Source organism: Anolis sagrei, chromosome Y (assembly GCF_037176765.1).
Source record: "Anolis sagrei isolate rAnoSag1 chromosome Y, rAnoSag1.mat, whole genome shotgun sequence".
Classification (NCBI taxonomy): Eukaryota; Metazoa; Chordata; class Lepidosauria; order Squamata; family Dactyloidae; genus Anolis; species Anolis sagrei.
Window position 1 is genome coordinate 38,571,950 of NC_090035.1, and position 24,130 is coordinate 38,596,079.

General features: G+C 41.3%; 1 pseudogene; it reads left to right on the forward strand.

Annotated features, from left to right (window-relative positions):
- LOC137095600 (MAP7 domain-containing protein 1-like) overlaps positions 1–24,130 on the forward strand; it is a 99,183-nt pseudogene that overhangs the window by 9,418 nt on the left and 65,635 nt on the right.

A 24,130-nucleotide genomic window follows, 5' to 3' on the forward strand; every position in this document is an offset into this window, starting at 1 on the left:
GGATGCAGAAAAAGTATTTCTGAAATTTCACCAAAATGACTTGTTTGAAATAGGCATAACTGCTGATCTAGGAGACTGGAGGAGATGTTGAAAGAGATGTTTCGTGCTGGTATTTTGGAGGTTTAACATCTGTCTCTCTCCATCAGATAGACAGAAGGCTCAAGCCAGGCATAAACAGGCTCGAGAGCGGTGCGAGGAACGAACCAAGCATCTGGGTAAGAACCAAACTCATGCCTGTATTTGCAATTATGTGATCGAGGGAGGCTGGCACATAAATGCAGTACAGCCATCATATTTGCAGGAGATTTTCTTAGACTTATGCCTAACCATGGGTGAAAATGAGCCCTATTGAAATAAGGGGCTTCCAGCCCAAGAATACCGTAGAATTTATTTGGAGGACTTTGAAAATGCCTGGAAGGGACATACTCTGAAGATATGGGGGTTGTATTATATACTGTACTTTAGTATTCCTCCTATCCTTTGGAATATGTTCTCTAAGTTACCATGGAAACAGGAAACAGTGGATAATAATGAACCCTATGAAGATCTTCCAGTCCAAGACTGTTGAAGACCTAGAAAATGCCTAGAGCAGACTTTTTTTTTTCAGATTTGGGGGTCATACTGTATAATGTACTGTAACTAACTATTGTACTGTCTTCATATCTGTTGGAATATGTTCCTGAACTTACCATGGACCATGAAACCATCATAATGATCTCTGTTGAAATGAATGACTTCGAGCCCAAGCGGAAGTCATGTTGGAATACCTAGAAAATGCATAGAAGGGACATAATTTGCAGTTATGATTATTGTATTGTCCACTGTACTTTAACTAACTGTTCAGTATCACCTGCCTATTCTTTAGAATATGTTCCTCAACTTACCATGGAAACCGTGGATAATACTGAACCCCTTTGAAGGTCTTCCAACACAGGAATACAATAAAGTCATGCTGGAAGACCCTCATCATCACTAGAGATGACATATTTTGAAGATACAGGAGTCATAGTTTAACTAACCATATAGTACCATCCTTGTATCCTCTGGAATATGTTCCTGAACATATCATGGAGACAAGAAACTGTAGATAATAATGAACCCCTATGAAGGTCTTCCAGCCCAAGAATACCATAGAGTTGTACTGGAAGACCTAGAAAATGCATAGAGAGGACATATTTTGCAGATATGGGAGTTGTACTGTGTACTGCTTGGCAGCCAATCCTGTATCCAAAAAGATATGTTCCTGAATTTACCATTAAAACAGAAAACTGCATAATAGTGAACCCTATTGAAATGAAGGATTTCTGGCCCAAGGATTTCATAGAATCTCACTGAAGGACCTAGAAAATGCCTAGGCTGAGCCAGACATTATCATAAAGTACCCTCTCTATGGATTTGCTGGGTCCTCCAGGGCACTTTTCATCAGAATGATACCATAGAATTGCCTTGAAGACTCAGATAATTTCTAGAGAGGGTACTTATGGAAAATTTTGGCTTATTTTGTCAAATTGTAGAACTGCAGGTGCTGGTTCTATGTATACAGGGGTTGTACTACATTATATTTTAAAATCCAATTTAATAAATGGCTCCCTCTGTGATAGGGTCATTTTCCCGTTCTTGGAAAGGAATTCCCTTTATGTGAACAGAATTGTAGATTGGGTTGTTGTAGGTTTTTTCGGTCTATATGGCCATGGTCTAGAGGCAATCTCTTCTGACGTTTCGCCTGCATCTATGGCAAGCATCCTCAGAGGTAGTGAGGTATGTTGGAACTAGGAAAAAGGGTTTGTATATCTGTGGAATGACCAGGGTGGGACAAAGGACTCTTGTCTGCTGGAGCTAGGTGTGAATGTTTCAACTGACCACCTTGATTTGCATATAATGGCCTGACATTGCCTAGAGCAAACTTTTATTGAGAGGTTATTAAGTCCCTGATTGTTTTCCCTCTGCTGTTTTGCTGTTGTAATTTTAGAGTTTTTTAATACTGGTAGCCAGATTTTGTTCATTTTCATGGTTTCTTCCTTTCTGTTGAAATTGTCCACATGCTTGTGTATTTCAGTGGCTTCTCTTTGTAATCTGACATGGTGGTTGTAAGAGTGGTCCAGCATTTCTGTGTTTTCAAGTCTACATAGGAACCACCAAACGCAGCGCCCAGACACGAATCAAGGAACATGAAAAGCACTGAAGACTACTTCAACCAGAGAAATCTGCCATAGCAGAGCTGCTAGGTTGGCAGAAGCTGGGGCTAACAGCAGGAGCTCACCCCAATCCTTGGATTCAAACTTGCGACCTTTCAATCAGCAACTCAGCAGTTTTACCCACTACACCACTGGGGACCCCTTAGCAAGATAACCCAGATTTGCTGTATGTCCCCATAAAGACCAGAAACAACACAGAACATCATTACCTGAACCAGTACTTCAGCCATAATGTTCATATTGTTTGTTATATCTACTTAGCATCATAGTTAGTGATCCATTTGGTTTGCCACCTGTGCCATGTGCTATTTGCTGGTTCTCTATACAGCTCATGAAATTGTCAGAGCTGGAAGAATTAGGGTGAAGGAAGGAAAACATGATATCTAGATCTCAGCTTTCAATGTCACACTTGTGCCTTTTGATTTCACTATGCTCTTCATGGTAAGATTCTACAGAAAAGTATGTAGTTCTCCTTCTGTCCTGATTTCAGCTGGAAATTTATGATCGTCAGTAAGCACTTGCCTGACAATCATGTTAATATGGGATGTTTCCTGGTATTTGGCACCCACTTCCCAGTACTCCGCAGAGCAGGGCTGGAGAACAGAATTTGCCAATCCCCACTGAGACCACTTTTACTGGCTTGTGCTAGAGCCTTTGCAGTTTCTATCTTTAAATTCTCGTATTGTGGATATTATTATTATTATTATTTGAAATACCACAAGATGATTCCACAGCAGACACCCAGCTGGCTGTTGTATTGGATCGCACATCGGACACTTCCCAAGTGACTAGGACTGTGTGATGTATCAGTGAATAATGCATGCAGATCCCAGTAAGGTGGCCTTCTGCAGCTGGCAGATGGTAATCTTGTCAGCGCTGATTGTGTTTAAGTGCAGGCCAAAGTCTTTAGGCACTGCACCCAGTGTGCCAATCACCACTGAGACCACTTTACTGGTTTGTGCCAGTCTTTGCAGTTCGATTTTTAAATCCTCATATCGTGTAATCTTTTCCAGTTGTTTCTCTTCAATCCTGCTGTCACCGGGATTGCAACATCAACAATGCATCCATTATTATTATTATTATTATTATTATTATTATTATTATTATTATATGCTGCCTGGCAGCCCTTGCCCCAGTTTTCATTTATGAAATGTAGACTCATATAATGCAGTTCAATGCAGTTAAACGATATTATAAATATCTACACTGACCATATAATGTAGTCTGAAACAGTCTAGATGGGGTCTTTGTTCTGCTCCAGCTTGGCTGTTCTTTCCGGCATATCATCAAGTTTCAAGGCTTCCACCAAATTCTGTTTCTTTTCCATCCTGGGGGAAAATGGATGAAATAAAAACCACGCCGTGTCTGTGTAATGGGATATGCCGTAGGGATGTGTGAATGTGTCTGTGTCTGCAGACCAGGCTCAACGCTCTATTACTCCATCCCATCTGTCTTTATCTTTTCCTCCAATAGCATCCAAGCAGGCCCTGTGGCTGGAGAAGGAGGAGAAGGCAAGCGTCTTGTGGGCGAAACAGCTGGAAGAGCGGCGACGGCGGCTCAAGGAGCAGCGGATTCGAGCCGAGAAACGGCGGGCTGCCCTGGAAGGGCTGCCAACGTCAGAAGCTGGAGAAGAACAAGGTTGATCTGGGATGGGATGAGAACACTCTAGGAAGGCAGGGAATGGGGTTTGCCACAGGAATATATGAGTAGTAGGGAATAGAAGAACTTTGAGAGGAAGAGGAAAAGAGGGTTAGTTTAAGTTGCTGTTCCTCGTGCATCGTGGTCCTTTCACCCTCTGGTCAGACCTTCACATTTGCTGGGTTTCAGAGGTGTAGGATTCCCACAAAAGTGGGGGAAATGGGAATAAAAATGCCTCTGTAGTAATCTCAATAATTGTCCTTCAGTCATGCTGGAGATCCTAGAGATTCTATGTTAATTAGCTCCATGAATAATCAAATCCACAAAAGCCCAACTTGCAAATTTTGGAGACTCAACAGTACATGTTTATAGTACATACTGTCATTCCACATTAACATCCTATGGAAACCTGGGACTTTCTGTTTATGGAGGAGTGTTTTGATGAGATCTTGTAGCGGAAAACGCAGTTTCCAACCCAAACTTTTCCGGAATCTTACCAGTTTGCTATGAATCCAGAGCAGGAGTCCGAACAGTTTAGCAGACAAGCACAAGTTTATTCATATTGCGCAATAGGAGACAGACAGAAAGTCATGCATATACATGGCAATCAAAGTCCTGTCTGCCTCTCGGACCCTTTGGTCCTGGGGCTTATATAGAAGACTTGTTTACAACATAGAAGTTCCGCTTTTCCCTTATCGACAGTTTGGATTGAGCAAACACCTTCTCTTAGTAAAAAACACTTCGGGGAAATGTCTACCACAAACCGTTCCATATTTAGCAAGACCTTTTCCCTTCTTGTCAACATCTCCCATATACATTCATTATAGCATGACATATTGCATACAGTAACTGGCTGTCCACATCGGCTAACCACAAACTGTTCCTTGGAACAAGCTGACACTTTATTGCGACACCTGTTTCAAAAGCAGAGAGGCAAAGTTTACATTTTAGATTAAGAAGTTGGAAATATGCTTTTTTCTGGCACATAGTGAGATAGACAGCTCCAAAATGGAGTCACTTTGGTTCATGGCTCCTATCAATCTCATTGTAAATATTCATCTCTAAATGCAAATCCCAGGATTCCATAAGATGTCGCCCTGGCAGTTAAAGTCAACTCATAATGCTCTAAACACATAATGTGAAAAGACCGATTCCAGATTTCTTAGGTAGTTGCCATAACAGAGTAGAATCATAACATCACAGTTGGATCCTTAAGCAACTGAGTATTCATTTTTTCTTTATGCTTTAAGCTTCCAACCTTCTTAATTATAGCATATTTTGAGATTTGCTTTCAGGATTTGTCTCAGTTTTTATTTATCTGGCGTCTGAAATGACGTATGTTAGAAAACCAATAAACCTGTTGGTGGAGAGTGTTCCATACATTGCTTCCATCCACTCAAAGGATTTGCTGTTTCAAACCAATTCACAAATGTATTTCAAGACTGCAATACCTGCAAATGAGTCTCCATGCTGTCAATAACTTCAGTAGATGGGCAAGTTCCTGTGGTGCCCTTTATGTCATTCCCTTCTAATTCTTGGGCTAGGATGAGTCACAGATCTAAAACAAGCAACAGATTTTGACTGGTGGTCACGGTTTTGGACCACCAAATCCCAGATCACTATTTTTGGCCCACTAACTCTAACAAGCTTCAGCCTACTCACTCTCCACAGGATTACACTAGCTTTGGCCCACTAACAGGCTTTGGCCTACTCACTCTCCTCAGGACTACACTACCTTTGGCCCACTAACTCTAACAGGCTTCGGCCTACTCACTCTCCTCAGGATGATGCTAGCTTTGGCCCACTAACTCTAACAAGCTTCAACCTACTAACTTTTTCAGTTCTTGACTCACACTTTTGTAATCAAAAGTACTTAGTTAATTTTTAATATTTCTGACATATATCTCCCTAGGTATCATTTAAACATTGGTCACCTGCTTTCTTCCTTCTCCAGCTCTCAGAAGGCCTACTTCACAATGTCTCCCTGGCAACACCAGCTGGGCTTTCCACAGAAGTTGAGGAAGCAGGAACCCATTTTGTTTCCTTCTGCTTCAGGGTAAGCTTTGTTTAAATTTAACTGCTTTCAGCACTGCTTTGTTTGAGAGGTGGGGCTTCCTGAGTTTAAAATTAACTGCTTTGTTTGAGAGGAAGGGCTTCCTGAGTTTAAAATTCACTGCTTTGTTTGAGAGGAGGGGCTTCCTGAGTTTAAAATTAACTGCTTTGTTTGAGAGGAGGGGCTTCCTGAGTTTAAAAATTAACTGCTTTGTTTGAGAGGCAGGGCTTCCTGGTTATCCTATATAAACCAGTGTCTGAACCCAAGGAACTCGTACACTCAGTAACCTATACGTTCACCCCTGCATACAGACAACATCAAACACACACCAAGAGGAGGTCATTAGCAACCTCCAGATGGAACAAACACGAAAACTTCCCATCTCATGCACAAGCTGTGGCATGTTCAGTTTTTTCACACTACAATTACTCAATTACATCTGCCCCAAGTGTACACAGATCACTCGCATGGAACACAGGATACGACAACTCGAGGACCGTATTAACACCCTTAAGGACATTCAGGAACTTGAGCTGTTCTTAGACACCACACACCACACTGTCCTAGACACGCAGCCCATATCACACCAACATTACGGGGAGGCTCAACAGAACAGCACCTCAGATGTGGACAACCCCCAGGCTTGGAGGAATGTCACCCTTAGAAGGACGCATAGGACCCGGAAGCCTCCTCGGAATACTTACGCTCAGCTGCAGTTACACAATAGATTCCAAATTCTCACACAACTAGCACCTGACCAAGAAACACAACATATTGGGGAAGACCAGAATGGCTTAGATACTGATCAGTGGCTCATCCTTGATCAGTGTGCGGGGGATAGCCCTGACTGGGCCAACACTTCACAACATTCACACTTGCACAATCCTGCAGGTGTACCATCCCCAACCATAGACCAGGAGCAACAGGAACACATACAGGAGAACCATAGGCTCTTGGACGAATCTCAATGGATTGTCCTTGACGAATGCACCAGGATATCGAGGAGGAGGACAACACTTTTCACCTACACAATTCACACCAACAGGATCACTTTTCTGGAGACCTACACACTACATTGCACAAAAGGGGCCCTGTCATTCCTGAAAGTAAACAGGTCTTGGTAGTAGGCGACTCCCTCCTTAGAGGAACGGAAGCTGTCATTTCCAGACCAGATGGGATGGCTCGAGAAATATGCTGCCTACCGGGGGCAAAAATACACCATATCACTCAGAGGCTCACCAGGCTCCTCAAGCCCTATCACCGTCCTCCCCTCATGTTGATTCATGTAGAAACCAATGATACTGCAAGGCATACGTTTCAAAAGATCACAAATGATTTTCGAGCTCTAGGAGCAAAGCTAAAAGAATGTAATGTACAGGTGGTCTTTTCATCCCTCCTCCCTGTTGTAAGACACGGACCCAAAAGAGCCAGAAAAATATTACAGGTCAATGACTGGCTTAGAAAATGGTGTCAGGAGGAACGCTTTGGCTTCCTCGACCATGGCCTGCTTTTCCAGGAGGATGGCCTACTGGCAAGGGATGGGGTGCATCTCACACAAGTAGGAAAACACCTTTTTGCTCACAGACTCGCAAACCTCATTAGACACACTTTAAACTAGGTCCACCGGGGGAGGGGGACAACAGCCTTGTGAACACTACTTTACCCATAATGTCTGGGAATCGCCAGAAGGCTAAACTGAGGGCTGCACAAACACAAGGACCAAGTACCAAAAGCACAATAATCCCAATTAAACAGCTCAAGGGAAGATCCCAGGGGCTCACATGTCTTTACACTAATGCACAGAGCATGGGAAATAAACAAGACGAACTCCAACTTTTAGCACAACACCACAAATATGATATCATAGGGATCACTGAAACCTGGTGGGATGACTCCTATCGCTGGAATGTAGATATCGAGGGGTATAACCTCTTTCACAGAAACCGAACAAAGGGGAGAGGAGGCGGAGTAGCCTTATATGTCAAAAACTCTTATGCTGCAGAAGAGATTCAAGACAGCAATCTGGGAAACCAGCTTGAAATCATCTGGATAAGAATCAAGGGAACTGGGACTCAAAAAGATGTCGTTGTAGGGGTCTACTACAGACCCCCAAGCCAGGAGGAAGAACTTGATGAAGTCTTCTGCCAACAGTTGACCAAACAGGCACAGAAAAGAGATGTAGTAGTCATGGGTGATTTCAACTATCCCGATATTTGCTGGAAAACAAACTCGGCCAAGAGTACAAGGTCCAACAAATTCCTTGCTTGCCTTGCAGACAATTTCATGGTCCAGAAAGTAGAAGAGGCAACAAGGGGATTGGCTACTCTTGATCTCATCCTAACAAATGCGGAGGACCTGATCGATGCGGTCGAAGTGGTAGGATCCTTAGGGGCAAGTGACCATGTGCTCCTGCAATTTGAGGTACAAAGGAAGGCCGAAACTAAGACAAGTCAAACCCGCATTTTGGACTTTAGGAGAGCTGATTTCCAAAAAATGAAGGAAACACTGAGCAGCATTCCGTGGACACAGATACTAAAAGAAAAGGGAGTTACGGAATTTCTCAAGAGTGAAATACTCAAGACGCAATTGCAAACCGTGCCAACAAAGAGAAAAAATAGGACTAGTGCAAAAAGCCAGAATGGATGTCCAAAGAACTTCTAACTGTGCTAAGACACAAAAGAGACATGCACAAGAAGTGGAAAAAGGGAGAAATCACCAAAGAAGAATTCAAACAAATAGCCAACACCTGTAGGGAAAAGGTCCGCAAGGCTAAAGCAAAAAACGAGCTCAGACTTGCCAGGGACATTAAAAACAATAAAAAGGGCTTCTATTCTTATGTCAGTAGAAAAAGGAAAAACAAGGAGGCGATAGGACCTCTTCGCGGAGAAGATGGGGCAATGCTAACAGGGGATAGGGAAAAGGCAGAACTACTAAATACCTTCTTTGCCTCGGTCTTCTCACAAAAAGAGAGTCTTCAACCTCAGCAAGATGGAGTGGATGAGGGATTGGAGGACATCCAACCCCAAATTGGGAAAGAAGTCGTCCAGGAATACCTGGCCGCTCTTAATGAGTTCAAGTCCCCAGGGCCAGATCAACTACACCCCAGAGTATTGAAGGAACTAGCGGAAGTCATTTCGGAACCATTGGCAACCATCTTTGAGAGTTCTTGGAGAACGGGAGAAGTTCCAGCAGATTGGAGGAAGGCCAATGTGGTCCCAATCTTCAAGAAGGGAAAAAAGGATGACCCAAACAACTACCGTCCGGTCAGCCTCACGTCGATACCGGGCAAGATTCTGGAAAAGATTGTTAAGGAAGGGGTCTGCAAACACTTAGAAACAAATGCAGTCATCGCTAATAGTCAACATGGATTTATCAAAAACAAGTCATGCCAGACTAATCTGATCTCTTTCTTCGATAGAGCTACAAGCTGGGTAGATGCGGGGAATGCCATGTATGTAGCGTACCTGGATTTCAGTAAGGCCTTCGACAAGGTCCCCCATGACCTTCTGGCAAGGAAACTAGTCCAATGTGGGCTAGGCAAAACTACGGTGAGGTGGATCAGTAATTGGTTAAGTGGACGAACACAGAGAGTGCTCACTAATGCTTCCTCTTCATCTTGGAAAGAAGTGACAAGTGGAGTGCCTCAGGATTCCGTCCTGGGCCCGGTCCTGTTCAACATCTTTATTAATGACTTAGATGAAGGGCTAGAAGGCATGATCATCAAGTTTGCAGATGACACCAAATTGGGAGGGATAACCAATAGTCCAGAGGACAGGAGCAGAATTCAAAACGATCTTGATAGATTAGAGAGATGGGCCAAAACTAACAAAATGAAGTTCAACAGTGACAAATGCAAGATACTCCACTTTGGCAGAAAAAATGAAATGCAAAGATACAGAATGGGGGACGCCTGGCTCGAGAGCAGTACGTGTGAAAAAGATCTTGGAGTCCTCGTGGACAACAAGTTAAACATGAGCCAACAATGTGATGTGGCAGCAAAAAAAGCCAATGGGATTTTGGCCTGCATCAATAGGAGCATAGTGTCTAGATCTAAGGAAGTAATGCTACCCCTCTATTCTGCTTTGGTTAGACCACATCTGGAATATTGTGTCCAATTCTGGGCACCACAATTCAAGAGAGATATTGACAAGCTGGAATGTGTCCAGAGGAGGGCGACTAAAATGATCAAGGGTCTGGAGAACAAGCCCTATGAGGAGCGGCTTAGGGAACTGGGCATGTTTAGCCTGAAGAAGAGAAGGCTGAGAGGAGATATGATAGCCATGTATAAATATGTGAGAGGAAGCCACAGGGAGGAGGGAGCAAGCTTGTTTTCTGCTTCCTTGGAGACTAGGACGCGGAACAATGGCTTCAAACTACAAGAGAGGAGATTCCATCTGAACATGAGGAAGAACTTCCTGACTGTGAGAGCCGTTCAGCAGTGGAACTCTCTGCCCCGGAGTGTGGTTGAGGCTCCTTCTTTGGAAGCTTTTAAGCAGAGGCTGGATGGCCATCTGTCAGGGGTGATTTGAATGCAATATTCCTGCTTCTTGGCAGGGGGTTGGACTGGATGGCCCAGGAGGTCTCTTCCAACTCTTTGATTCTATGATTCTATTTATTATATTTTTATTATTATTATTATTATTATTATTTTATTTATTTGCATAAATATGTGTGTATATGTGTTATTTATTATTTATTTATTTATTTATTATTTAATTTTCTTGCCCTACTTCCGCATTGCTTCTGCCCTTCTGACGCATCACTCTCTTCCTCCCGCCCCTTCCTGTGACGCGGCTCTCCTAACACACATATATACAAATATATATATACACACACATATACACACACATATAGACAGACTGGGCCACAGCAACACGTGGCAGGGGACGGCTAGTGTAAAATAAAATGTGTGTAGTTCACATTGGATCAGCTCACACACTGCCTTTCCAGATAAAGAAAATATGCCATGCAGGTGAACAGTAAAGAACAAGTAGTTTACGCTTCTAAATTCAGAACAACATATGTACAATATGATCAGTTGCATCAACTCACTAAATGTCCTTTCATGAGAGATTTAAAAATAGTATTTTTTATTTATTTGGAGGCTTTTAAACAGAGGCTGAATGGCCACCTGTTGGGGATGCTTTGAATCCGATTTTCCTGCTTCTTGACTGGACTGGATAACCCACAAGGTCTCTTCCAGCTCTATGATTCTATATGAGAGACCTTCTTTTCTGCAGCCAAGAAGTAAAAACAGTCTGTTTCCCTCTGCTTCTCTCTCCTTCACTCTGAACACGAGCCTCAACAAAATTGCAACAATATCCAAAAGTTCCAGGCTCAGCCATCATCCTGTGCATCACCAATCAATCCGCTTCATATGTTTTACTTTACAGTTGACACACACACACACACACACTGATTGCTTGCATGCTCTAACAAAGCAGACATCCATCCATCCATCCCCTACCTTTTCCCATTTTTTGTATCAGTCCCAGGACTCCTGCTGGACTGCTGAAGGCTCGGTGACATTTCAAGCTCTTTGTCCTTCCTGATGCCTTTCTTTTCCATCTTTCTTAGGAGCGATATGAAGCTGCCATCCAGTGCTCCACAAAGAAAACCTGGGCTGAAATCAAGCATCAACGGTGGTCGTGGGCTGGCGCCCTGCACCACAGCTCCCCTGTTCACAAGGGTGGTGAGTGGAAACCATCTGGGCAGAAATCCTCTCCAACATACGCTTATGGGGAGGATTGCTAAAAGGTGCATGCAAGACAAGGCCAGCTTGACATTGGCACATGACGTTAGGGAGTTGGCATGGCAGCGTCCCTCCAAATGCTTTTGCATGTGCCTGAATTTGAAAGGGACCTTTGCACCGTGATTTATAACCGGAGATCAATGCAAGCTCTTTTATTTTATTTTGCATGGGAATAGCTGGCTGTGACTTTGTACCATTTGACGGGGCACATTCTCAAGTGCCAGTTGGGTCTTTCTATGGTGTTTTCCTTCCTTGGACTGGGTACAGTCAACCTTCCACATCTGTTTTCTCATCTCTGAGTAAGGTTATTAAAACATGGGTATAGTTAGGAGTTAATTGTGGGTTGTAGGGTGTTCTTGTTGCAAATCAGATGAATTCCATGTTTGTGGCCCCCAGGACCACAATAAAAACTATTTAAAAATATTTTATCCCAAACTATCCCCTCTTTTCCCTGCACCACAGACCATGGGGATGTTTTAAGCTTAGGAAGGCACTTTATTCCAACAGATAATGATCCAGATAGAGAGAGGACCTAATACATGCTCAAGACATAGGAAATACTGGAATTTAATTAAAAAATAATCAAAGTTGAGAAAATGAGCTGGCTCTGTGGGGTTTTCTGGGAGGCCAATGGGATCTCCTGTTCCACTTTGGTCCTCTTGTTGTTCCGGATTTTTTAACCTGCCAACCTGGCCACCAATCAGGAATTCTGGGAGCTGAAGTCCAAAACATCTGGAAGACCAAAGTTTGGCCAACACAGCCTTGGCAGTTGCTCACTCCTGGCTTAATCGATGGGCATTGGCAAGAGAAGCTAGGACAGGCATGAAAGTCAGTTTTTCCATTCTAAGAGCTTCAGACAGGTTTCCAAGAAGGTCTCTAGCCTTCATGCTAGTGGAGTGAAACAACACAACTTTCTAGATCAGGTATGGACAAACTTCAGCCCTTCGGGTGTTTTGGACTTCAAATCCCACAATGCTGTTAGGAATTATGGGAGTTGAAGTCCAAAACACTTGGAGAGCTGAAGTTTGCCCATGTCTGTTATAGAGGTAGTATTTGCTATTATCTGCAGTTTTCTGTTTTCACAGGCAAACCAGGAACATAACCCCCGTGGATAGTGTATATACCATATGTGAGTTTATCTTCATTTCTTTCCTGCTTCAAAGTTGAGGCCAGTTTATTTCGTGATGTACTGTCCATCTTCCCCACAAATAAAGAGCATCAGCAGCCCCTCCTGTGGCTTAACAGTTGCTTGTAGTGAACACACAAATGGTTGAACGACCAGGGTACTTCACCTTTGCTTTGATCCCAGGATTCTTCTTCCATTTTTGCATAGCTTGGTACTAAAGTAGCTGCCTTATATGAAGGCATTGGCCCAGCAGTTTTGTCAGGTCTGACCATCAACAATGGTTCTCTAGCGCTGGCAGTGGGATTATTTTCTAAAGATACACACAACCCCCTTGTTGTAATAGCTCTGCTGGGTCTAGTTTGCTTCCAAGCACAATTCAAAGTGGTGGTTATGAACTACAAATTCCTTTAATGTTTATCGTCTTTTGGTTTTAAATTATATATTGTTTTTACCATTGTTTTAAGTCTCTTTTAGAGAGAAAAGGTGCCATATTATTATTAGTAGTAGTAAAGGTAGGTAGGTAAAGGTAGTCCCCTGACATTAAGTCCAGTCATGTCTGACTCTGGGGTGTGGTGCTCATCTCCATTTCTAAGCCGAAGAGCCAGCGTTGTCCGTAGACACCTCTAAGGTCATGTGGCCATCATGACTGCATGGAGCACCGTTACCTTCCCGCCGGAGCGGTACCTATTGATCTACTCACATTTGCATGTTTTTGAACTGCTAGGTTGGCAGAAGCTAGGGCTGACAGCGGAAGCTCACGCCGCTCCCCGGAATCGAACCTGCGACCTTTCGATCAACAAGCTCAGCAGCTCAGTGCTTTAACCCACTGTGCCACCGGGGGCTCCATTAGTAGTAGTAGTAGTAGTAAGAAAAAGTGCCATATTATTATTAGTAATAGTAATAATAATAATAATTCAAAAATATATCACACAGTCCTGAACACTTGGAAAGTGTTTGAATTGTAATTTTTGTGAAACAAAATCCAGCATATATATATCTCATTTGCAGTTTCATACTGTATTTTTGTGTCAGTAAAATAATAATAATAACAACAGCAGCAGCAACAGCAGCAGCAACAACAACAATAATGTCATTCAGGTCTAGGCTATTTGGCAGATCATATCTCCCTGTCCAATTATTATTATTATTATTATTATTATTATTATTATTATTATTATTATTATCTTTAGTATCATTTGCATTAATGGGACATGAGGATCTGCTGATTTTGATATCCATAAATCCCCAGCAGATATCAAGGTCCTGCTGCAATAAAAATGGATCCACATAGAAGATACCCTGTTCTGTGTTTTATAACTAATGGAAAACATGGGAAGACAGTCTTCAGTTCCATGAAAATTGGTGTTGACAACTTCTGGGAATTGCAGTCCAATCATTCCTCGAAGAATTATACATTCCTGAGCAAGCCAAGTTGAATGCTCGTACTGCTTGTGTAGTCTTCTAAATAAAACCATAGATATATGTGCATATGTTGTGATTACTTATTTCCTTTCTTTTTAATACTTTTCAAAGTTTCACATGAAAGATATATTTGCAATCCTGCAAAAGACATTATAAACAGCTACAGTATTGCAAAAAAATATTTTCATTGCAGGCCTATGTGTTGGGTTTTTGTTTTGTTTTGCTTCCGGTAGCGGCCTTCGAGTACAGCTGATGGGAGAGCGTGGCATCAAGCCAGGGTGAAAGCCCTCATATGCCATAGGGGATGCAAGATATCTGCTGTCTTCTAGGCTTGGGCGGTTTCGTTTGTTAATTTCATAATTCGTTATTAATTCGTATTTAAATTAGCTTACGATCCAATATTGAGCCATGCAGGAATAGTGTGAGGAGTAAATTAGATTCAAAACAATTTTTTCAATTTATTTCGTAATTATTTTATAATTATTTCGTAATTGTTTTGTAATTATTTTGTAATTATTTCGTAATTATTTTGTAATTATTTTCACATGTCTGGTGCAAGTTTTATAGTTGTTGTTTGTTTTATCACACCAACAGTCAACAACAGAGGGAGAGGGAAGCTTCAGAAGTTCCCCCTGTCCCATTTGGAGGTTTTTTTAGCATATTGCGCAATTGTGTCCGCCATTAACGAATCGATTCGTAATAATACGAAATTTCGTATATTTCAAAAATTTTACAAGGAAAATTTTGGAATTATTTTTAAAAAAACAAAATGCAAGGGCCCTCTAAAAACAAAACAAGTTTAGATCCAAATTTTTCCGTGGTTACCCAAGCCTACTGTCTTCATTGATAAGGAAGGTTGGAACCGAGGCCAGATCTAGTTGTCACTCTGTGTCTGTGATACGTTGTTTAATAAGTGCTTTGGCTTGATTGTAATCCATAGCAAATAGTAGACTTGGAGAAAACCCAATGAGGAGATTTTTGATGCTACCGCCTGCTTCCATGTGGATTGGAAGTCATCCTTCATAATTAGTGGGGCAAGACCAAAGGGTGCATGGGATAGTTTGAGCCAGAGGTTGACTCCACGGTGCTGAATAACTACAGGCCAATCTCTAACCTCCCCTTTTTGGGTAAGGTGCTGGAGAGGGTGGTCGCCTCCCAGCTCCAGGGTTTCCTAGACGACACCAATTACCTAGATCTGTCACAGTCTGGTTTCAGGCCTGGTCATGGCACCGAGACAGCCTTGGTCGCCTTGGTGGATGACCTCCGCAGAGAGCTGGACAGGGGGAGTGTGACCCTGCTGGTTCTCTTGGACATCTCAGCGGCTTTCGATACCATCGATCATGGTATCCTTCTGGGTTGTCTCTCCGGGATGGGCCTTGGGGGCACGGTTCTGTCGTGGCTCCAGTCCTTCCTGGAGGGACAGACTCAGATGGTGAAGCTGGGAGACGCCTGCTCTGACCCCTGGCCTTTGTCCTGTGGGGTCCCGCAAGGCTCTATTTTGTCTCCCATGCTTTTTAACATCTACATGAAACCGCTGGGAGAGGTCATCCGGAGTTTTGGAGTTGGGTGCCATTTCTACGCAGATGACACACAACTCTACTACTCCTTTCCACCTAATTCCAAGGAGGCTTCTCAGGTGCTAGACGAGTGCCTGGCCGCTGTGTCGATCTGGATGAGGAAGAACAAGCTGAAGATCAATCCTGACAAGACAGAGGTCCTCCTGGTCGATCGTAAGCCGGATCGGGGTATAGGGTGGTCACCTGTGTTGGACGGGGTTACACTCCCCCTGAAGCCTCAGGTCCGCAGTTTGGGTGTCCTCTTGGATTCTTCGCTTACACTTGAGGCTCAGGTGTCGGCGGTACCCGGGAGGGCCTTTGCGCAACTGAGACTCGTGCGCCAACTGCGACCATACCTCGTGAAAGCTGATCTGGCCGGGGTGGTCCACGCCTTGGTCACCTCTAGAGTGGATTACTGCAATGCGCTCTACGTGGGGCTACCTTTGAAGACGGCTCGGAAACTGCAACTGGTTCAGCGTGCAGCAGCCAGGGTGCTAACCGGAGCTCATTATCAAGAGAGGTCTACCCCTCTGTTTAAGGAGCTCCACTGGCTGCCATTCATCTTCCGAGCCCAATTCAAGGTGCAGGTGCTCACCTACAAAGCCCTGAACGGTTTGGGACCACCCTACCTGCGTGACCGTATCTCCATCTACGAACCCACACGCTCACTCCGATCATCTGGGGAGGCCCTGCTCGTGATCCCACCCACGTCGCAAGCGCGCTTGGTGGGGACACGGGACAGGGCCTTCTCCGTGGCGGCCCCCCAACTTTGGAACACCCTTCCAAAAGATCTCCGACAGGCCCCCACACTAGCAGTTTTCAGAAGGAATCTGAAAACCTGGCTGTTCCGTTGTGCCTTCCCGGATTAAGAATCCCCATCCCAAGTCCTAGTAGCACTTTAGTACAATTAACACTGCTGCACACCGTACTTTAATTCCTACGCCCCTCCTGCCATTTTCAGCACTTTTAACCATGTACCCCTCTCGCCGGCCGAACCAGTTTTTAATATGTCTTGATGTATTGTTATTGCTGTTTTGCTAATTTTTGATTTGTTTCGCTTTTGATGTTGATTTGCTTTGTTATTACTTGTTATGTTTTCTATTGTATTGTGTGTTGTGGCTCCGGCCTGTGTAAGCCGCATCGAGTCCTTTGGGAGATGCTCGCGGGGTACAAATAAAGTTAATAATAATAATAATAATAATATGGCCACCCACACCCTGGCTTCCACTCTCATAAAGCCCATCTCTAGTCGCAGGGTGGCATTATTATATTATTAAAAATTATTGCTAATTCTGGAATCAGAACCTCTTTCATTTGTTTATAAAATTCTGCAGTAAATCCATTGTTTCCTGGTGATTTTCCTTTTTTAAGATTGTCTATTACTTTCTCAATCTCTTGGTATGATATTTTGCTCTGTATTTGGTTTTTTTCCTCCTCTCCTATTTTTTTCCTCACCTAATCTTCACATATTTTTCTCCTTTATATAATTCCTGATAGAAATCTGCAAATATCTCCCTTATGCTTTTATTATCCTTTATCAAATTATTATTTTTATCATATATTTCTTTCACTCTTTGTTTTTCCTTCCTTTTTAAAGATAATTTGCTAATCGTCTCACTGAATTGATATTTGTCCTTTGAAAATCATTTTTAACCATTAATTCTTTTTTCATATATCAAACTTATCAATTTTCTCCAGCTCTTCTTACAACTTATCTATTTCTTTTTTAGTTTTTTTATCATATCTATTCTGTAACTCCTTATATTTCTCTTCCATTTGCTTATATATTGTATTCCGTTCTAAATTTCTTATTTTCTTTTTGAATACTTCTTTTTTTATTAATAAACCTCTTACAAATGCTTTCATTGTATCCCATATAATACCTTCTTTTGCTGACTTTCGGTTTGCTTGAAAGTAATATTTAATTTCCTTTGCTATCTCTTCCCTATCTTTTTCTTGTTTCAATATTGAATCGCTGTATCTCCATTTATATTGAGATTTTTCCTCTATTAGTTGTATTGTTATTTGTACTGGTGCGTGATCTGATATTTCTATTTGTCCAGTATTGACTTTTAATATCTTGGATTGATTGGAGTCTTTGTCCAATCAATATAGTCTATACGAGTGAACATTTTATGCCTTCCTGAAAAATATGTTGGTTTTGGTTGTATGTTTACTTCTTTAAAACAGTCCTTCAATTTCCATTTATTTAAAATACTACTCTTATTCTGTATCAAATCTATATTGAAATCACCTGCAACAATTACTTCTCCTTCATATATTCCCTCCAACTTTCTAAATATCTTTTCTATATATCTTTTTTGACCTTTATTAAGCACATATATTCAAAATTGTATTTTTTATATCATAAATTTCTCCTTTAAAAATTACCCATCTTTCTTTAGTATCAACTACCAAATCATGTTGTACTACCTCGAAATTATCTTTCATCCAGATGGCAACTCCCTTTTTTTTATTTGCTCTAGCCTCTGCCACTATACTCCATCCTGGCAAATTTAGTAATTTTTCTGTGTCTTTCTTTGATCTATGTGTTTCCTGTAACATTATACAGCCAAAATTATTTATTTCAATATATCTTCTTAACCGTGCTCTTTTATTATTTAAAGCTAAGCCGTTAATATTCAAGCTAATTCATTTCAGAAATAATCCCATTTAAATGTGTGTTTTGTTTTGGGTTTTTTTGGGGGGGGGTCATTTTCCTCATTCCTTTTTCCCTTAGTTCTTATCAACTCCCTATATGCCCAATGTGGTTTTAGTAAGGGACTAACCTCCCTCCCCTCCATTGAGCTTCCTCGACCTCTGCATTTCCTTCTACCCCTCTCCCCCTTTCATTTAATATAATACCTCCATCAATGCCCTTTACCTTTTTCCTTTCATCTTATTTCCAAATGAAAGTTTCTTATATATATATTAGGGCTGGGCGGTTTCATTCGTTAATTTCGTAATTCGTTATTAATTCATATTTAAATTAGCTTACGATCCGATATTGAGCCATGCTGGAGCAACTAAAAATCGAAACGAATTTTTCAATTTATTTCGTAATTGTTTCGTAATTGGTTCGAAATCGTTTCGAAATCATTTCGTTATTATTTCCGTATGTCTGGTGCAAGTTTTATAGTTGTTGTTTGTTTTATCAGTGATAAAAAAAAATAAATTATCACACCAACAGTCAAAAACAGAGGGAGAGGGAAGCTTCAGAAGTTCCCCCTGTCCCATTTGGAGGTTTTTTTAGCGTATTGCGCAATCGCAATAATAATTTTTATTTGTTATTATATCAATTCGGCCATCCTAATAAGGGTATACCTTCTCAACCATACTGCTAAATTCAGTTCCGAGTTCTCAACCATAGTGCTTTTCCCATTTATTCTAACTTGCCTCTTATATTAACATTAATACTCAATAATCATAATACATAATAATACTTTTCATTTTCTATCACATGAGATTATGCTAACTTGCCTTTAAAGAAATATTACTACAATTCTCTCTCTTTTCCCCCCCTCTCCATAGTTCTAGGCCCTTTGTCAACCCTTTCAGCTGTGCAGCTGTGCTGATAAGGGTGTTTCCTCCCTATTCCAAAATCCTAATACAACCCTTTATCCTTTAATATTATGTTTTTAGTTTTACTTATAGCATATATCATTATGTACTCTCATTTTGTACTTTCATTTATCCATTTATCCATAAGAACTTAGTTTAACCATATACAGAAAAATACAAAAAACAAAAACAAAACCCCATTTCTAAATTAGATCTTAGTTCAACAGTTCATCCATTCTTCCATGGTATCATTGCAACTCTAAGGCAGGAAAGAAATATAGTTAAATAAAGTCATTGTCTTCTCCTTCTTCCTCATCCTCTCCTTCTTCCACGATTTCTTCTTCTTGGGGGGTTGCTGACATGACATCTGTCTCTTCACAACATTCACACTTGCACAATCCTGCAGGTGTACCATCCCCAACCATAGACCAGAAGCAACAGGAACACATACAGGAGAACCATAGGCTCTTGGACGAATCTCAATGGATTGTCCTTGACGAATGCACCGGGGATGTCGAGGAGGAGGACAACACTTTTCACCTACACAATTCACACCAACAGGATCACTTTTCTGGAGACCTACACACTACATTGCACAAAAAGGGCCCTGTCATTCCTGAAAGTAAACAGGTCTTGGTAGTAGGCGACTCCCTCCTTAGAGGAACGGAAGCTGTCATTTCCAGACCGGATGGGATGGCTTGAGAAATATGCTGCCTACCGGGGGCAAAAATACACCATATCACTCAGATGCTCACCAGGCTCCTCAAGCCCTATCACCGTCCTCCCCTCATGTTGATTCATGTAGGAACCAATGATACTGCAAAGCATACGTTTCAAAAGATCACAAATGAGTTTCGAGCTCTAGGAGCAAAGCTAAAAGAATGTAATGTACAGGTGGTCTTTTCATCCCTCCTCCCTGTTGTAAGACACGGACCCACAAGAGCCAGAAAAATAGTACAGGTCAATGACTGGCTTAGAAAATGGTGTCAGGAGGAACGCTTTGGCTTCCTCGACCATGGCCTGCTTTTCCAGGAGGATGGCCTACTGGCAAGGGATGGGGTGCATCTCACACAAGTAGGAAAACACATTTTTGCTCACAGACTTGCAAACCTCATTAGACGCACTTTAAACTAGGTCCACCGGGGGAGGGGGACAACAGCCTTGCGAACACTACTTTACCCATAATGTCTGGGAATCGCCAGAAGGCTAAACGGAGGGCTGCACAAACACAACAAGGACCAAGTACCAAAAGCACAATAATCCCAATTAAACAGCTCAAGGGAAGATCCCAGGGGCTCACATGTCTTTACACTAATGCACAGAGCATGGGAAATAAACAAGACAAACTCCAACTTTTAGCACAACACCACAAATATGATATCATAGGGATCACTGAAACCTGGTGGGATGACTCCTATCGTTGGAATGTAGATATCGAGGGGTATAACCTCTTTCACAGAAACCGAACAAAGGGGAGAGGAGGCGGAGTAGCCTTATATGTCAAAAACTCTTATGCTGCAGAAGAGATTCAAGACAGCAATCTGGGAAACCAGCTTGAAATCATCTGGATAAGAATCAAGGGAACTGGGACTCAAAAAGATGTCGTTGTAGGCGTCTACTACAGACCCCCAAGCCAGGAGGAAGAACTTGATGAAGTCTTCTGCCAACAGTTGACCAAACAGGCACAGAGAAGAGATGTAGTAGTCATGGGTGATTTCAACTATCCCGATATTTGCTGGAAAACAAACTCGGCCAAGAGTACAAGGTCCAACAAATTCCTCGCTTGCCTTGCAGACAATTTCATGGTCCAGAAGGTAGAAGAGGCAACAAGGGGATTGGCTACTCTTGATCTCATCCTAACAAATGCGGAGGACCTGATCGATGCGGTCGAAGTGGTAGGATCCTTAGGGGCAAGTGACCATGTGCTCCTGCAATTTGAGGTACAAAGGAAGGCCGAAACTAAGACAAGTCAAACCCGCATTTTGGACTTTAGGAGAGCTGATTTCCAAAAAATGAAGGAAACGCTGAGCAGCATTCCGTGGACACAGATACTAAAAGACAAGGGAGTTACAGATGGATGGGAATTTCTCAAGAGTGAAATACTCAAGGCGCAATTGCAAACCGTGCCAACAAAGAGAAAAAATAGGACAAGTGCAAAGAAGCCATAATGGATATCCAAAGAACAAAGTGGCTGAGCTTTCAGACAGGCAAAGAAGAAAGAATTTAAGATTGTCAGGCTTCCCAGAACAGATACCTGCAGAAAAGCTAGAAGCGGAATTAATATCATGGTTTCAAGGATTAAACTTGGAAATAACGCAAACTCAAATCGAAAGAGTGCACAGAGCTTTTCGCCAAGCAAGTGGGGGAGGCGTTAAAGACATCCTAATTGCCTTTACTTCAGAACGAAAAACGGAGGAAGTGTTTAAACATCTTAGAAAAAACAGAGACTTATTATACAAAGGGAAAAAAATAATTCCAAAACATGACTTGTCTCCTGAATCTTTGAAGATAAAAGCTCTCCTAAAACCATATGCAGACAGTTTGTTTGCTCATGGAATAAAGTTTTCCTGGGTGTTACCAATGGCCATTCTGATCTATAAAGATAAGGAAAAATATATTGCAAGAACTCCAGAACAACCCCAGAGAATGCTGGAAAAATGGGGTATTCCCTCAATACCAGAAACAGAGAAAAAAGGAGAAGTAAGCAAGTCAGAAGAAGGAGAGGAAGATGAAGATGAAGATGAAGATCCAACTGTTACAGAAGGATAACTAGTAACTGGATTAACAAGAACTTCAAAATGAACATGGACTATAACATTATTATAAGTACTAACTTTGCCTTGGGACTAAGTATGGGGGGAAGCAAGGGTGAAAGTAACTTTTGCTTTTTTCTTTATTCTCCTGGATTCCTATCGGAAGTTGTTTTTGGAATCTTTTCGTAAGATGATTGTAGGGTTGATGGGTTGTAATATTGGTATAAGAAAACTAGCATATATGGAGGGAAGGGGGTTGAAGGCGGGGTCATACAAAGGGTAAAAAATAATGAAGTAATGGGACGGACTGGAATAATAATACTAATAATAAATAAACAGGAGCTGGAACAGGGGGCGCAGTACTCTAAGAAATCTCAAATGAAAGGAAAGATAGATTTCCTTTAAAAAGCATTTGAGAAGGGGGAAGGGGCAACCACAGTTATAAGGCAAGGGATAATAGCAGATGAAAAGCCACAAATAGACAAAGATAATGGGTGATAATCTGAAAATGTGTTTTTTTAATACAAACGGAATGGCTTCGGATTTGAAACGCTCAAGAATAGCACAGTTAGTAAGGAAATTGCATTGCAACGTCCTCTGTCTACAGGAAACCCACAAACATAAAAAAGATAGCAAACAATTAATAAATATACCAGGTTGGAGGGTGATAGCAGAAGCGAGAGGTACAAATAAAGCCAGAGGAGTAGCAATAGCAATGAAAAATTCATTAAATTTGGAAATATTAGAAACAACAATAGATAAAGAAGGGAGATATATAGTGTTGATATGTAAAATAAATGGCAGGAAATATACAATAGGTAATGTATATGGTCCAAATAAAGGACAAAAGAAATACTTTAGAAAGTGGTTCAAGAAAGTACAAGAAATCTATCAAGGGGAGCTAATAGTTGGAGGAGACTTTAACATGGACCTTAGAAATAATAAAAAACTTTTAAAAGAATGGAAGTTGGAGGATGTATTTGAAGGAAATTCTATAAATCAAAAGCCAACATACTTCTCAAATAGTCATAAATCTTTCACATGGATAGACTACATATTAATAAAGAACACTAACAGGTCTAGAATTCTAAATACAGAAACACAACCAATCTGGATTTCAGACCATGCGCCTATTATAGTGGAGTTAAAGTTAGACGAGCCAGATGAAACAGAGGTAATAAAAACTTGGAGATATAAAAATTTGATAATCAAGACAGAAAAACTTAAAAAAGAACTATTAGAAGAGATAAAAAACTATTTCAAGGAAAATAGAGGCTCAGCAAGTATAGAAGTAGTCTGGGATGCAGCAAAAGCAGTTATTAGGGGTTATTGCATAGCAAAAGAAGTGGCAGTAAAGAAACGGCAAGATAAAGAAAGAAAAATAATGGTTAAAGAAATAGAGGAAACACAAAAGCTATTGCAAAGTAAATACCAAGTGCAGGTGAAAGTAAAGTTGGAAAAATTAAAGAAACAATTAGAAGAAATGGATAATTTGGATTTGTGGAGAAAGGAGATATTTCTTAAAAATAATTTCCAAAGACAAAATACAAATACAATGAAAAAATTGGCTAACTATTTGAAAAATGCGAAAGAGAAAGGAAGAGTCACCCAGTTAAAGAATAAATATAATAAAAAGGTAAATTCAAATAAAGAAATAAGAGAAGTATTTGAAGATTTCTACCAAGGCTTATATAGAAAACAAATACATGGAGAAAGCTTTAATGAAAATATACCAAAGATATTAGATAGAGAGGACAATAGGAAACTAGGAGCAGAAATAACATATCAAGAAATAGAGCAGGTGATTGATACACTGAAAAATGCAAAATCCCCGGGATGCGATGGGTACACTGCAGAGTTTTACAAAGAAACAAAAGAAATAATAATCCCAGAATTGAAGATTTAATAGTATAATGATAGGAGGAAAGCCCCCAGACACATGGAGAGAATCAGAGATAATAACAGTGAGAAAGAGCGGGAAAGATCCAGAAGACCCTAATTCATATAGACCCATTAGCCTCCTAAATCAGGATTACAAAATATTCACGAAAATATTAGTCAACAGAATAGAAGG